Below are 13,932 nucleotides of genomic sequence, written 5' to 3' on the forward strand. Positions count from 1 at the left end.
GGAATTCACAATTTTAAAAAATAAAGTCTAAAAAAGATTAAAAAGAGCAGTAAATAAAAAGAGAGACTACTAAAAACACCAACCATCCATGATCAGAGGTGAAGATGGAATGAGTTACAGTTGGCAGAGAGAAGCGACGACAACTATGCCAGGTACAGAGGTGACGAGGACAAATTACCGTTTAATGAGGGCACCAGTCTTTTAATATATAACGATGTTCATTTTTAACAAACAACTCTACTCGCAGGTCGATGGAGTTGCTATGGGGTCTCCTTTAGGCCCTATTTTTGCTAACTTTTTATGTCTGATTTTTGAATCCAAAAAACTTTTAAACGGTTGTGACCCTAATTTTAAACCATTTTTATATCGAAGATATGTGGATGATACTTTTGCTTTATTTAGACATTCATGGCAGTGCTCCTTGTTTTTAGAATTCATTAATAACGCTCATTCTCAGATTAATTGTACTATGGAGGTAGAGAGCGAGGGCAGCCTTCCATATCTTGATATTAAGGTAACGAGAAATAACTCGGAATTCACCACGGCAGTGTACAGAAAACGAACTTATACGGGTTTAACCAATAACTTTTATAGCTCTTGCCAATACTCATTTAAACTCAACACCATCTATACGCTGATTAATAGAGCTCTCAAATATTCTTCCTCATGGCAAATATTTCACAATGAAATGTCTTTCTTGGCAAACTTTTTCAAAGCCAATTCATTTCCACAAGATATAGTACATGAAATCACCAACAAGGTACTTAACAAATTCTTGCATCCATCATCAACTACTTTTGATGTACCGAAGAAGATATTTTATGCTACTGTTCCGTATTTTTCAGATTCAAAATTTATCTTAAACCTCACTCGTATAATTGAACAGGAAATTCCCTGTCTTAAAGTCAGGCTTGTGTCGAGTAATCCTTGCACTATTCGATCGTTTTTTAACTTTAAAGATCGCCTTCAGCCCTTCATGAGATCCAACGTTATTTATAAATTCACATGCCCTAGATGTCCGGGCTCTTACGTTGGATCGACTCGGAGGTTGCTGAGGGTCAGATATTGTAGCCATTTGGGCTTTAGCTTCCGTACAGGTCAAAGGATAAAACAACCAGAATTTTCCAATATCAGAAACCACTCAATAATATGCAAGACTTGAAATTTAAAAAAGAAACATTTTACAATAATTGATTATGTAAAACATCCTGACCAACTAACAACGCTTGAGTCGTTATATATTAAAAGACTGGTGCTCATTAAATGGTAATTTGTCCTCGTCACCTCTGTACCTGGCATAGTTGTCGTCGCTTCTCTCTGCCAACTGTAACTCATTCCATCTTCACCTCTGATCATGGACGGTTGGTGTTTTTAGTAGTCTCTCTTTTTATTTACTGCTCTTTTCAATCTTTTTTAGACTTTATTTTTTAAAATTGTGAATTCCTTTTAACTTTATATGATTTTTTATAATATGTCTTTGTATTTTATTCACAGACTGATGATGCACACAGTTGTGCGAAACGTCTCATATGTAATAAACTTGGCCTTTTTTAAATATGGTTATCATGGACTCCTTCTGGACTTTTTTATAATTGAATGCTGAAGGACACCCTATATATATTATATTATATATTATATATAATATGTATATATATATATAATATATTATAGTATATATAATTTATATTTTATATATATATACATATATATATAATATATATATGTTACTATATTTATTTTATATGATATATATATGAGAATAAAGAGACATAGATTTGCTTATATATAGATATATAGATAGTATAGATATATAGTATTATATAGAGATATAATATAATATTAATATATATATATATATATAGAGATAGATATATATATTAGTTATAATATATATCTTATAGATACAGATGATAGAGAATATAAGTATAGATATTATCTATATAGATATATAGATATATATCTAGTAGATAATTAGAGCTATAAGAGAGATATATATCTATAGATATTTTATACTATAGTATATATAGATAGATGATATAGATATATATTATATATGTATATATGTATATATTATTTGATAGATATATCTAGCTATCATAAAATATATATATATATATATAGATATAGATATATATATATATATATATGTATATATATATATATAATATATATATAATATATATTATATATATATATATATATTATATATATATATAGATATATATATGTATATATATATATATATATATATATAATATATATATACATATACATGCATATACATATACATATAAACATATATATATATATATATATATATATATATATAATATAAATATATATGTATATATATATGTATATGTACACATATATACATGTATATATACATATATATACATACATATATACATACCTATATACATGCATATATATATATATATATACACATGTACATATATTCATATATATACACATATATATACATATATGTATATGTTTATATATGTATATATACATATATACAAATACATATACACACATATACATACATATATATGTATACTATATATACATACATATATATATATTCATACATATATATATATATATAATACATATTTATATACACTATATTTACATATTTATATACATACATACATATACATATACCTATATACGCATATATATATATATATATATATATATATACATATAAGAAGTATTATTATTTCCTTTCTTATTTGTCCCAGATATATTTACAGAAAAATTTGTAATAAGCATAACAACATTTATGTATTAGTATATAACTCATTAAATCATGTAGGAAATAATTTTATAATGTATTAACAGATTTATGTACATTAATCATAACACCGTCATATTCTGATAAGAGTCTTATCTTTTATAATATTGTATTTGAATGAGAAATTGTTTAAAAGTAAAAAAATATTGTAATTTGTATATGATAAATTTACATGAATGCGCCATGAAGAAATTGCTGCTGAAAATGCAGATGTGGAATCCGCATCGGCATACAAACTTGGATAGCCGCCCCGTAAACCTTTTATTCCGCATAGCAGACGAAAATTCCGCACTTCGGCAACATTGTAATCGGGAAGTTGTCATGCCCGGCCGCATATTTCCCAAGTCTGGAAGAGTTTAGAGATGGGGAAAATTAGACCAATCAAAGCGCGTGAAGCTGATCCATGACGTCACAAGCCACGCCTTTTAGCTACACTCGGTCTCATAGCCATTACTGCCAGTCACAATGCTGAGGAAAAACTTTCCTATTTCACAATTTACGGCTTGTATGACCTAGTCAGATATATCTGAATATCATATAAGACTAATTGAACAAACAATATATTCTTCAAATGAGATACACTGAAATATATTGAGCGTTATTGGCTTCTCCCTCATGGTAGTAGTGCTCAGTGTTTCTTAATTCCTGTTTGCAAAGTCGATATTTAGTGCATAAATAATATTTTTATCGCGAGTTGCTAAGTTATATGCTTAAAAATGCGTGTTTAATTCCATTTAGAAAGAGTTGCGATGACAAATGGGATGAATCAAACAATCTACAAGATGGTAAAATTGACGGTATGGTAAAAATGATGGTATATGACCTGTAATTAGCACTACAGACTACAGCCAGGCGGCTAAGAACTTCGCGGCACTTCGACTCCCATCAAGAATCTTGGACTTTGAAAGTGACGATTTGCATGGAACGTTTTTCAGGCGCTACTGCCTGTTGTTTCAGGCTATAAAAAGGTATTTTGTACAGAACTAAAATAATAACTGCCTTATGCTTAAAAGAAATGTGGAGGATACAGTTTTGATGACAAATTTGTGCATCCCGTAGGGGGACAGTGCCGTCAGTACACCTCATTCGGTGCAATGTAGGCATTACTTAAGGTTCTTTGCAGCGTCCCATCGGCGCCTAGCTGCAACTACTTTCATTCATTTTACTGTTACCTCCGTTCATATTCTCTTTCTTCCATCTTATTGTCCACCCTCTCCTAACAATTGCTTCATAGTGCAACTGCTTTGAGGTTTTCCACCTTAACACCTTTCAAACCTTTTACTGTCAATTTCCGTTTCAGCGCTGAATGTCCTTAGTTGACCCAGTGCTTGGCATAATGCCACAAATCTATATGTAAAAAAAAAATCTATGCACTTAATTTAAGGCATACATTTGGCCATTGAGTGTGAGCTTGTATGAAAAAATAGTAGTATACTCATATACTACCATTATCCCTGGCTTTAATTATTACATGTTGAATGTTTGCATAAAATTTTCTGTTAAAAGAGTGGAAAAAAGTGTCATCCATAATTACTTTAAAGCATATCGCAATTCTAATAAATTTATACATCAATTCTGCTCTTGTTCAGCTTAGTAAAAAGTCTACTGTAACTCCGTAAATAGGTAGTATTCTGTACTCCTATAATTGCTAAAAGTATTACATACTAATGAAATACTCATTTTGATTGCACACAATGAATGGCAAGTACGAAAGGTTTGCTAAAGATATTAAATAAATTAAATAATCAAGTGTTCTTTGTACACAATTATTTTTAAGCAAAAATCACGTAAGAGCTTGCTAAACATATTCAATACTGAATTATATTATCACTTTTTATTTGTTTGTACACAATGTATGAAAAGTAAAAATCAAAAGCAAAAATTTTTCGATAAAAACTTTTTATATATTCGTACACAATGAATGACAAGGACCAATCCGGTAAGGACATCTGGAAGGTTTTATGAAAACGGAATCCAGCTCAAAAAGGCAATTATTTACTACAACTTATCAAGTACTCCTTGAAAAACAACCGTATTCAGATTAGCTACTGACAGGATGAGTTTGTCACGTAACTATATTTGGTTACAGTAGGCTAACCAGAGTCAAAGTAATAGGGTCTGCTCAACTCGGCAGTGGGGGCGGAGCTAATACTGTGACATCAGAAGAGTAACACTACCCGTGATTCTCCATTGAATTACTTAAAGAAGCTTTAGTTTTTATACATTTAATCCATATCGCATGGTTTTTTTTTTTTATAAAATCTTGATCAAACCTGTAAAGAGGTCACATGCTTGATGTTTTTTAATAACCATTCAAAGTATATTAGGGGTCTTTGCTCAAACTTCGGGCAGTTCTGGGGGCAGAAGCTTAATACTGTGACGTCACAAGAGTAACACTCCCGTGTTTCTCCACTCAATTACTTAAAGAACCCTGAATTTTTATACATTTAATCCATATCGCGTGGCGTTTTTCATAAAATCTTGATGATAAAACCTGTAGAGGTCACATGTTTGATTTTTTTATTACCCATTCTCTCATTAAGTCACCAAACCTTGTTTTATTGCACAAAATATACCAGTCTGAACACACATAGCTACTCCAGCTTTCTTCATATGTTTATTCTTTACTTATTTATTTACTTACCTATATACTGGTTTGCTGTATTTTCTTCAAGTCCATTTCTTTTAACATGACAACTCTCTCTCTCTCTCTCTCTCTCTCTCTCTCTCTCTCTTTCAGGTAGTAATATTATCAAGATTTTAAATAATTCTTAAGAAATGTATTTAGTTCTGTCACTGTGTTCATATCTCACTTTGAAAAGCAACTTTTTTTATGATAAAGGTTAGAATGATAGATTAATAATATTTTCCAAATCTTATTGTGAATACTTATTGTTATGCAATAAATACAAAGAAAACGTGGATACAGGCAGTGTAAAAAATGGCAGTTGCATTTGCACGACTTGGCCACAAAATAGAAAACAATATCAAAAGTATAAGAATTACATCATATACGATATAAGGTATCAAAGGAATAAATGATGAAGAAAATGATACAGGGAACACATTTCCAGCAAATTTCTCATTAGCACTTCATATCACATAAATATACTTCTGAACACATAAGTTTACATATAACACAAACTGTATACAAACGATTATAATATTTTCGAAAAAAGTACAAAGTTATTCGTCAGTCTGGCTGGATGTACCTGATGACGTTTCACAGGGGGCGGGGCTAGATTTCAGATCTCCCACGAACGCTTAATAATTTATAATTTTTTCGTGCGTAGATAATATTTTCTGTGCGCTATTATGGATTTAAAAATAATTATAATTGTAATGTGTCATATACCAATTGAAAGGGCATTCTTTGTACTTTTACATGGTATGTGGCAAAACGTAATAAGATGAAAAATTATGTAAGAAAAATGTGGTGAATATTTACATAAAATTTAAAAATTTTGGTCCGTCTTTGACCTAGAATTCCTCGAAAATTTCAAAGAACACCTATCAATTTTATTTATGCATTATATAGTAAATTTTATCAGCTTTCTAATCCATTTTTCAGTTTCTTTCTATCATCATCCCTTAGTCAGATACGCTACGAAACGTGAATGTATGTAGGTTGACGGATGAAGTAATTGCACATATTGTGCGGGTAGATAATTTTTTCTGTGCGCGCTTGTGGGTTTGAAAGTAATCGTAATTGTGATGTGCTATATATCATTTGAAAGAGCATTCTTTGTACTTTAACGTAGTATACGGCAACATGCAATAAAAGGAAAATTTACATAAAAAAACGCCATCGCAAAAATAGTTATATGAAAATGTTATCGTAAATATAGTTTCATAAAGATATGGTCCTTTTGTAACTGATGACGTTTCACAAGGGGCGGGGATAGGTTTTAGTACCGCCTCGTGAGCAGACCCTGTAAATTTTGACTCTGGGCTAACGTAGATCACCAAAACAACAATACCGTAGGTTTCCTTAAGAGCACATTAGCTCTTGAAAGAATTTAATGAATGAAGCTGATACTGTGTCCCTGTAAATAGTAGGGACTATATCAGTCTGATTTCTGTTCATGGCCTAGTAATGATCAGTATATTGCTTTTATACAATGCGCAGTAATGTGCATTACTACGAAATAGCATATGTCTATAGAAATCCGTAGTGTAAGCCTACTCCCTCTCTCTATCTTCCCCTACAGACAGGTCAAATACCATCATTTTTACCATCTTGTACATTGTTTGATTCACACCATGAGTTATCGCAACTCTATAAATCGCTTTAAACATGCATTTTCATGTATATAATTTAGAAATTCTCGATGTGAAAATATTATTTATCAAGAAGGAGAAGCCAATCACGCATAATATATTTCACTGTGTATCTCATTTGAAGAATATATTGTTGTTAAATTAGTGTTGCATTATGTTTAGATATATCTGACTAAAATGTATATGCTATACAAGCCGTAAACTGTGAAATTGATTAGAAAGTATTTCTTCGGCAGTAATGGATATACGTAGGAGTGAGGAGGAAGGTAAAAGGCGTGGCTTGTGACGTCATGGATCAGCTCTACGCGCTCTGACTGGTCCTAATTTTCCCCATCCCTAAACTCTTCCAGACTTGGAAAATATGCGCCCGGCCATACACCTTGGCATACTAGTGAAGTTGTATGGTAACATTTTGGTTCAGAAAGTTGGAAAGATGAAAAATGATAGAGAGAAAATAAGTGCGGTTTTAGACAAGGAAGAGGGTGTGTGAGATCAAATTTATATGAAAGTTTGGAAGTAGATGAGAAAGCTCATGTGGCATACATTTACCTAAACAAAAAAAAAAGTGAAAACTTTTACAATGGAAGCGAAGTTTGTGTTAGTGTGTGGGGAGAACAACTGGTTTGGTGTAAAAGGTCTTAGACAAGGGGTATTATATCTCTTTATCTATTTAATATCTTCATAGATAAAGTGATGCAAGTGGTTCTCAGTGGAGTGTGCAAATGTTGATGGCTGAAGATAAATCAGTGCTAATTAAGGATACAGAGGAGAAATGTCAGAACACTTCTGAAAGAGTCTGAAAGTGTTTGAAAGACGAGGAAATTGAAGGTAAGGTTATGAGGGTAATGCGAACTGACAAGATAGAGCAATGAATGTCAGTATGCATGGTAGATGAAGGGACACAGCTGATGTGTGTTAGTATTTGGGGGTAGACAGAGAAGAAGGGATTGTTGAGGCATCTCTCCTTTATGGAAATGAAGTGTGGATGTTGGAAGTGAATGAAAAAAGAATGGCTGAGGCTGCCAAGACGAACTATTTGTACAGTATACGCAGAATAAGAAATTATAAGGTGAGAAATATGGAGATAAGGAGAAGTGGTAAAGAATGTTAGGGCAGGTACAAGTAGTTTGACGTACTGCTGATGACCCTCTGTGATATGAAGCGGCTAATATTGACTTGCGCGTTTTTTTTCTTTGGAGCCACTCGCTGTTAAGGAAACAGATTATGTTGAAGAACAATATTTACTTATAGCCCATTCCATTAAACTGGTTAGCTCCTAATGTAACCCCTACCCTAGCTCAAATTGATAATAATGACACAATAAGGAGGAACACACGTCATCCTGAACAACGTGTTGGGACAGAAGCAATTAAGGTGTACATTCATCTCATCTCTGTTCATGTTAGAGCAAACTGGATAAAGTGCAAAAAGCTTGGAGACAGTTATTCAACCAACGCGCTAATGTAAACAATCAAATGAAAACCTCTTAGGTAAAAGCATTAACAAATAGCTACGAATCCCATCACAAATCCTACAATGAATTTTGAATATGAACTCCAGTCTTTTCAGCGATAAGTTTTTCTATTAATCAAAGACACCTTTTCCCTAAAAAACATGAAAATATGAACATGGGGGCCTTTGACTCCGGGAACTAATCTCATATCAAGAGCAGAATATGCTTGCTGTTATTCTACAAGAGTAACCATTCTCAAGAGGGCTAGACACAACAGGTGATAGAGGAAGATTACGTATTATTAGTGTTGTTATTATTATTATTATTATTATATTATGGTCCTCTCCATCGTTCAGTGAAAACCACCAAGGTGAACGTAATGCAGGAGACCCTTCTTCTAAATTCCACCATCAGGAGAACAGCCAGGTGCGCGCCCCTGGATAACAATTAAGCTGCCTGCTACTTTAGACGCGCCTTCTGTAGAGAAAATCATAACAAAAGGCCAGAGAGAGCTGGGCTCATAAAGAACATAGAAATTATAGACCAAACCTCAAACCGACGACGCCTACTGTTCCTCGAGGCAATCCATGTATTAGAAAAGCAGCCAATCATCAAAACGGTGAAAGAAACAAAATTTCTCCCCACCATCATAAGGATACATAAAAATCAACCGAAACCAAACACTATCATGAGAGAGAGAGAGAGAGAGAGAACACCGGATGCCGAAGACATGTCACCTAGACGGTCTATAATACCAACCACACCAGTGGGAGGTACCCGAGCCAACACCCATCTCCAACCAGCAACACCGGTTATAGGCTTGGAGGAACCTCCAAGGTTATAGGCCTAGAATATCTCAACGCCTCAGGGACAGCTTTCGTCCCAACCTATGACTAATTAAAATTCACCCTATTGACCAACCCACCTATTGTAAACACCCTGCCTGCTACCATCATCATCATTATCATTATATTATATTAACCAGGGCAATGATTAATTCATAAAGCTCTCACAGGGATAGCCGTAAGGATCTGCCTTTCCTAAAAATGAAGTTTACATTTTATTGAATTAAAAAATTACAGATCCATAAAAATGCTATAACTGGGATAAATGAAATGATGACAAAATTCCTTCGATTGAATTGTTTAACAAATTTGACGTTTGTTGCCGATTATATTTTGGATTTTCTCATAGATACTTTTTAAGAATTGAATATAGAATTTAGGCCACAGGCCAAGCACTGGGACCTATGAGGTCATTAAGTGCTGAAACGGAAATTGACAGTAAAAGGTTTGAAAGTTTTAACAGGACGAAAACCTCGCAGTTGCACAATAAATCAACTGTCAGGAGAGGGTGGAAAGCGATTATGAAATGCGGTACAGTAAAAGGATCGAAAGGGGTTGCAGCTACGGCCCGAAGGCACGCTGCAAAGAACCTTAAGTAATGTCTACAGTGCCCCGCATGAGTTGCAATGACGGCACTAACCACTTACGGGATTAAATTAACTGTACAGTCTGCACATATAGGAATTGGATCAGGTGGGCTATTCGTCAAATACAACATCAGTAAGTCACTTTCTAATTTTCAGTGAAAATTATCAAGTGACAACGTAAATGATTGGACATTAAATACTATCTCCATGTAGTGTCATGAGCATTTTGAATATCAGAGAATAGCTGCTGTTACTTGTTTGCTTTCAAATCCGTAAGGATGCAATCTTAAGATGGCACAGTGAACCTAAGCTAGATCTACTGTTCTATCATCTAGACTGGGTAGGATCAATGTCTTACTTTTACATATGTACTACATATGAGTGATACATTTAACATTTTCAACAATTTACATAAGCAACTTGTTAAGGAAACTGGTATGCAAATATTAACGTGAGTTTATTTTTATGGTCAGAATATGTTGATAATTATGGCCTTCCCTGCTCTTTAGTATACAAAATTTATGAACCGCTCCCTTCCCCAAAAAAATACAATGATAAATTGTCAGATGTACAATTTTGGCAATGGTGCCAAATGTTTCAGGTTAACTATCTCTTCCAGAACATTACAACTAGAGAGGACACTCTATATATTTCTTTCATACTAAAATCAAGATTAGGTGGTTTGTTTTTAGGTCTTGTTGCTCCTTAATTTTGCAAAATTCTCTAATACATTATTTCTCGTTAGCCGAGATTTTAATTCTTCAATTTAGCTCATCTTTGTAATTTTACAAATATCCAATTTGTTTACTCTATTTCTGGCTTACTTTCTTTCTGCATTACTAGAGATCTATCATAAATACTGTTCCCATGACATAATTCTTCCCCAGCATCCATGTCTGGAGGCACCCCGCCTCTCCCGCCGTGACTACGTCACCAAATTCCAAAGAACCCAGAACCCCTCCAAGGAAGAAGTACCTTCAGTCAGCAGCATTCCCCAATTGGTTAAAATAGTCAATGAGTTTGGAAACAATTCTACTATGTCCCACTCTCCTCTTATTATGGAGGGACCCACCAAAGGTTACATTCTAGCGCTAAGAGAACAGGAACTTGCAATGTACTTTCCTGTTTGCATTTAGGTCAATCTAATATTCTGGTTACGAATACTTCTGAGGAGATACGATGTATGAATAAGTGCCTTCTTACATATACAAACTACCAATAAACACCCAAAACCAGTTATTTGAATGAGAAATGAGGCATGGAGGGGGGGGGGGGGGGAGTTCTGGTAATCAGATTATTTGTTGAGGTGCCAACACAGGCCATAAGGAAAACATATCCAAGTAATTGTGGACAATATCCTTCAAATACAATGAGATGATGGTGGTCGGATGCTGACACACTGCAACCTCATTACCTGATCAACAGGTTAAATGCATTTGTGGTGTGGGGGTCCTTCTTAATTATCCAGCGACTCCTATACTCTGGAAATGAAATCCCTTAATCAGACTGTTTTCAATACCTCCTTTTTCACTTTCCCGACCTCACAAACGACGTTTGTCCTCCAGATTGGCTTTTCGTCCTTTTAAAATCCAAAAGGGAAGAGTCCCCAAGAAAGTTGTATCTCATATTCAGCACTGAAGGGTTTAGTCTTTTTGCCACAAAGTCCAGGGCAAATGGAGAGCATACAGTATCCCTATTCTTGACAAATGCAAGGGCTAAAAGGAAAACCACTTTCAAAATCAAATCTGATACTCGTAACAGAAGCTCGTACAGGGCAGCCCTCAAACTCTATGGAACCAAAGTTAGGTTCCATTTTGGCCGTTTCTCAATATTTTCATATTGCCTTTCTCTTATCAAAAGATAATATGAAATGAACCAAACAAAAACTACTTTCAGTTTTCTTCTGAAGATTGAAAAAGAAACCCACAAATTCACTTTGTAACTTGTTTACTTCTAAGTATTTACATTTAGTTTTACTACAGCACTCGAGGTACTTTCAGGCCTATCTGTGGCCCATTTTTCAAGAGATGTGGGAGTTACCCTGGGTCAAGGCCCAGCAGTCGTTCTGGGGAATTCTTCTGTTGAGCTGTCATTTATGTGATGGCTGTTCTGGTTTCCTTGAGAGTTGCCAATCACCTCTTGTCGCTCTGATACTGAGCTGATGGTCAATGGGATTAATCCTTGAGGTAAGGGTGTGGTCACCAAAAGTCTGTTGGGCAGGAAACCTAATCTCCAGGTCAACAGGGTCAATCTTAGCTTCTTTTAATATCAAAGCTCGGCTTATGGGATCTTCTGAGGTAAAACCTTTGTTTCCTTCTATTACTTTAATCTCTCATGAGTGGACCTTGCTACCTTTACCTACCCTCCTGACTAATTTTGTTGTCTTTTGTATATAAAGCCTACTGTTTTTGAAATCCATCTTAAGGTCATTTTCCCAACAATGCCTAGCTATAGCACTCCCCTGAGAGTTAAGTTTTATTGACCTCCTATGTTCTTGGATTCTAGTCCTAATTCCCCTACCTGATTCCCCCACATATCTGTCTCCACAATTGTTGAATTTGATTATGTATACCCCCCCTACATCATCTGTATTACTGTCTTCTCCTTCCAATTTATTTTTACATACTTTGTTTTTTACGGTATTATCAAAAGTATATACAAATTTATATTTACTTTCTTTCATTTTTGAAGTGATTTGTTTCATTTTAGGCATAAAAGGGAGGGCAACTATTTTCTTGTTTTCTTTATTCCATGTACTCTCTACATTTGCTCTGTAAAAAATTTGTCTAGCTTTGTTGAGTACCCTTTTTCTGAACCATTCCGGGTATGCTAATGCATCGAAGCTTTTACCGATGTAATTTATTTCTTGTTCTGTCTTGCAAGGGTCACACGTTCTCATTGCCCTAAGAAATAAACCTGTTAGCTGGAGAACTAGGAATATACTTAGGTATATTTTCAGAATACCATATTAAACATTCAGTAGATTTCATAGACGAAGTTAAGAAATAGAATATAAAGGGACACATGGTTAGTTTTGATGTAGTAGCATTATTCACCAATGTCCCCTTAGATAAAGTATTAGAATTTCTTCAGACTAAACATAACGAGGGTATTTTCAATCCAAACATCGAAATAGGCGTCTTCCTTGAGTTGATTAAATTGTGTCAGTGATACTTATTTCACGTTTGAGGGACAAGTTTACAAACAAAAATATGGAGTAGCTATGGGGTGCTCATTATCACCTATACTCGCTAACATTTATACGGAATATTTCGAAACTAATCTAGTTCCTAATGTTAAGGTCCCTAACTTAAAACTGCAAGGATGGTGAAGATATGTGAATATTTTTGCTATTCTGCAAGGTGATGAAAATGAAATAGAAACTTTTCTAGATGAACTCAATAAGTTTGATAACAATATCCAGTTCACTTTAGAGAAAAGTAACAATAATAAACTGCCCTTTTTCGACATACTCATAGAAAGAAAAGAAACAGGATATGAATTCAGCACATATAGAAAGCCCACACATACAAACTCATATATTCATTTCTTCTCTTTTTACAGTCATGATATAAAAATAGGGGTTCTAACAGGTTTATTTCTTAGGGCAATGAGAACGTGTGACCCTTGCAAGATAGAACAAGAAATAAATTACATCCGTAAAAGCTTTGATGCATTAACATACCCAGAATGGTTCAGAAAAAGGGCACTCAACAAAGCTAGCAAAATTTTTTACAGAGCAAATATAGAGAGTACATGGAATAAAGAAAACAAGAAAATAGTTGCCCTCCCTTTTATGTCTAAAATGAAACAAATCACTTCAAAAACCAAAGAGAGTAAATATAAATTTGTATATACATAACCAATTGCAACAATTGTGGAGAGAGATATGTGGGGGAATCAGGACTAGAATCCAAGAACATAGAAGGGCAGTAAAACTTAACTCTCAGGGGAGTGCTATAG

Source organism: Macrobrachium nipponense, chromosome 34 (genome assembly GCF_015104395.2).
Source record: "Macrobrachium nipponense isolate FS-2020 chromosome 34, ASM1510439v2, whole genome shotgun sequence".
NCBI classification, from domain to species: domain Eukaryota; kingdom Metazoa; phylum Arthropoda; class Malacostraca; order Decapoda; family Palaemonidae; genus Macrobrachium; species Macrobrachium nipponense.